Source organism: Brassica oleracea, chromosome C6, assembly GCF_000695525.1.
Source record: "Brassica oleracea var. oleracea cultivar TO1000 chromosome C6, BOL, whole genome shotgun sequence".
NCBI lineage: Eukaryota > Viridiplantae > Streptophyta > Magnoliopsida > Brassicales > Brassicaceae > Brassica > Brassica oleracea.
The window spans coordinates 32,739,533-32,744,227 of NC_027753.1; positions in this window are offsets into that span (position 1 = coordinate 32,739,533).

A 4,695-nucleotide genomic window follows, 5' to 3' on the forward strand; every position below is an offset into this window, starting at 1 on the left:
AAACTGAAAGTCTTGCATAAAAGAAAAATTATTTTTTGTTTCTGAAAGAAAAAGAAAACTAGGATTGAAGCAGCGAAGCAACTCTTTTAAGTGTTGCTTGGTCAAGTAGGCTCCGGCCCCTTGACAATTCCATGCAATTGCATTCATATACGAGTACTGGGTGGTTTCTGGGACACCACCGAACCAGATACACTGGGATTCCTGCCTTTTAAAGCAGAAGGATACACCTCAGTACGAGGGATTTTCGACGATACTCGAGAGACTTTAAGTCGACTCTGTCTCGTGGCTTTACTCCTTGGGGAAGACCTTCCACGGGTGGCAAGCTTCTTAGAGGCTGCAGTACCTTTTATTTCTGGGCTTCTAGGGACCTTCTTCTTCTTCCCGTTCTCATTCTGATCAACCTCTACGCCTATCTTCTTCCCTTCTCCGTCTAACTTGTTTCTCACCGCAGCTGGGTCGTTTTTTTGATGACTAATACCTGCCATCCCAAAATCTTTTATCTTTTTAACCATGAGACCCTTGCTTTTTTCCTTCTCCGTCTCTGCCCTCTTCTCCTTTTCCACTCGTGCTCTCTCCATCTCCTGTTCCTCCTCCATGAGGTCATCTACTTCATCAACGTTTTGCATTTCTTCGTCGTCAACGAAAGCCTCAGGCTCCGTATACAGTTCCATCATCTTTTCAAAAGTCTCATCATCTAGAACTCCATCATCCTCTGGAACGTTATCAAGTGAGTCAGGATCATCCAGACCTCCCTCAATATTGGTCGGGGTATTTGCACTTCCCAACCTCTCGCTGCTCTATTTATTTTCCTCCTCACGATTTTTTGTGGGCGTCTGCTTCTCCTTCTCACAGCCTCCTTGCATCTGTTGCTGCATGTTAGATGATGGTTCTCTTCTTGTAAGCGTTTCTCTATCAGGGATAGGTCTTGGTGGGGCGGCTGGAGGGTCCTGAGCTATCATCTTCCCTTTTAATCTTTTTCTCCTGTCCTCTTCCGTTTCACCAAGCACCGTTTGGTTCTCGTCGTTCTTTTTTCCTTCATTTATGCTCTGTCTTACCGGTCTCCATTCTTGAGCCAGCTTTTGAGGTGATCGATGGCTCTGGCTGCGGCTTCCATATCCGAACCGGTTTGTCACATAAGCTGCAGAGATTGTACGTTGGGAGTCCGGGGAAGCTCTTCGTATAGGGCTTGATCTGCTCACACTTTGTGAGTCGTGGTTAAGACCGTTCTGGTTCCTTCGGTCATTGGAATACCAAGTTGACTGCCTCGAGTAAGTTTCATATCTCGATTTGTCTCCATCTCTGGTCCTGGAATCATAGCTCTTTGGTTTTTGGTAAGGATGATGTCTCTCCCGATCTCGGGGATAATGTGTCGTATCAGGTTTCTCAAGTCTTTTCCATACATTCTTACTGAGAGACTCCCGTTGCACTGTGATTCTCTCTTTGAGATCATGGCTTATCCTGTCTCTACCGGTCCTAATAGGAGGCCTAAAGTCTCTGTTTTGCCCCCTTCCATATCTTCCATCCTCTAAAGAGTATCGATCAGATTCAGGTACTCGACTAGTCTCGTATCTAGACGGAATAGAGAAGGCTTCTCTCGTTGCTATTTCCTCCAGTTCTTTTTGTTCAATCCTTGCCACTCTGTTTTTCTCTCGCTGCATCTCTGTGAGCTTCGGGCATGTACCTTCTTCGTGCGAGATGCGCTTACAGGTGAAGCAGTGTCTGTGAAGGTCTTCATATTTAAGGGTCACTTTAATAACGTCACCATTTGCAAACCCCGCTCGACGCTCAAATTGTAAAGGTTCGTCTGCATTGACAAAAACTCTGACACGTCCTCCGTCCACATCCACAGTGTCCACTAGGCCTAGAGCCTTCCCAATATTACGGAACGTTTCGTCTTTTTTATAGTGATTAGGAACACCAGAGATAACCACCCAGAACAGCATAGAATTTGGAAAATCTTCTTGAATCGTTGGTATCCATTTTTCCAAGGAAAAACTCCATTTGTTAAAATGACAAGGTCTCCTTTGTAGGACTTTTTGAAGGTCTTGTTCAGAGTCAAAGTCAAACTGAAACTTATTGTTCCCCAAGTTGGTTCCTCTGACCTTACCTTCTACATCCCAGATATGTCGCTTTGGCATATGTTTAATCAAAGCATCAACACTCCTTCCATCAACATGGAACATCCTTCCCACCAGCGTCAGCTTATACTTCTCAATTTCTCCTGTCCTCTTCCGTTTCACCAAGCACCGTTTGGTTCTCGTCGTTCTTTTTTCCTTCATTTATGCTCTGTCGTACTCCTTTTCTTGATGTGTCTTGTTCCTCACGCCAAAAGATCTAGGGTTGAAAGTGTTTGAACGAAAGGCAGTCACTGCAGAGACAGACAGAACTTCTGTATGGATCGTCGAGACCTCCTTTCTCCTTCTTCCCCGGCAAGGAGAGCCTTAAACCGTCGTCTATGAGGAGGAGCTTGCCAGATCTAAGAATCGCCCTAGAGTCGCCAAAACCCTAGCGCCGACGATCATGTGGTTGTTTTGGTTTTTGAGTCTTTTACATAGTTGTTATATAGTTTATTTGTTTATGTTCAGGTTTGTATTATGGTTATGTGGAGTTCTATTTTTTTATTTGTTTAAGTTGTGGGATGGATTTTGTGTGCCTATGAACACTTTTTTTTTAAAAGTAGTAAGGTTGTGTTGTATTTTAGAATTTCCCACATTTACGACTATTAACGTTTAATTCAGAGCTTCAAATTAAAACTGGACTCGTAATTGGGAAGAAGTTAAAGTAATGTTTTGAACTTTATCCAGAAATTAGAAAAGGTATACGAAGACCATGCGTTTATACCTGGTGCTCAAATAATAACAACGAATTTAGTCATTTATTTTTTACTGGTAGCATGAGTCCCACGGAATTCAGTGTTGTTAGGGTAACATGAAACATGTTATTGTTGGTCTTTTACTCCTGTAATTTGCCAAGTAATATTCAAGTTTGTTTGGTAATCATTGTTTCTGAATAATTCTATATCTGTGACATGATATCTTCGTCACTCTGTTCTTGATGAAAAACTTAGACAACAAGTTAATGACAAAAAGGCTTATCAATTTCCATGATTTTCTAGTTTCTTGTATTTCCTTGATCTAAGCATAGAAAAGGTTTTCTACGTTTGTTTTATTTTATTTTAACTATATTTTTATTGTCTCCTCGAATCATAGAAAAGGTTTCTACGTTTGTTTTCTGTTGACGTACGTTTTTATTTTTGACTAAAAGTTTTTTTGTTAATGTTCAATATTCTTGTATTGCAGGTATAGTTTGCTTTGAATCTAAATTTGTTGCTCGACTTCTATATGTGCCTTTCAAATTTGATAATGTTTTTCACATGTTCTCGAATTCGGTTTTATGTTTTAACGGGTTTTACATATTGCTAACATATTAAATTGAACTTAAATATTAATTAATACAACATATTGAAATAACTTAATACTCTTGTAAATTTCTTTAGGATTCACAAAAATTGTTAAAATATTGTCCAAACAAAGTGGATGGAAGAACAACTTGTTGATTTTGTTCATTTCTCACTTTGGAATGCATTAATTGATTATTTGTGGGAAAAGTATAGTAATAGTAATAGTGATATTTAGATAATGTCTATTTTGTTTTATTACTTTGTCTAATGTAAATTATAAAATATTTAATTTAAATAATATTGCAATTTTATTAAAAATCGAAAGTTATAATAAGTAGGCTACTTTCCAACATTTATAAGTTAAAGGTATTAATTGTAAAATAAGAAAAATATTTTTTTTAGAATATTCTCTTCTAGAAGAAAAAATAGAAAAAAAAAACACTTGAGATGGTCTTACAAACAGATGAGTCTCCAAAGTCACTGAAACTCATAAAGGAGATTCTTATAGGATATAGAAATAGTGTCGAAATTTTAATTATAAGTAAACAATTTTTCATTATTACAAAATGGAGTTGGTCACTTTTAGAATCATAGAAGAAATCATCATTCTCTTCTTCTATATCGACTATTTCATCACCATTGAAGACACCTGCGGCAACAACGTCCGCTCTTTTTAGTCTCTCCATGCGTTCGATGGGAAACTCTATTCTTAGATCAGATGTCGTAGTCACCGTTAAGACTCGTGCTTTCGTTTATGGTGCAGTGTTATGCTTAGAAAGCGGATCCTCTCAGAAAAGAGGAAAACGCGTTTAATGTCCGGGGTGTCGTGTACGTTACACCTGTCGAAAACATGTGTATAAATATATAAAAAGAAAAATATCCAAAATTTACACGTCAGAAATATAAGCAAACATAAAAAAAAGCTAACATCAAACTCTTGAACAACTACGTATAGTTTTTTCTTTAAGAATATCAATTCAACTTATATATTCTTACATAATGCTATTACAATGGAATCTCTTATGCAATCATGGAATCAACTAAACCTCATGAACCTTTCAAAGACAGCATATAACAGAACTACAATAGTTTGTTTGTAGTTTTCTCCTACACAGAAACGGCCTGGCAGGAAGCTCGAGAATTACAGAGAATTTTGAGATCATTAAAATGAGAGAAAATACTCCAAGAAAAAAGTGTGAGTGAGTATTTTACCAAAAAAAAAGAAAGTGTGAGTTAGCAAACTGGTTAAGATTTCCGGGAGAGGATACAACTTGACCCATGTTTCACTGTCAATG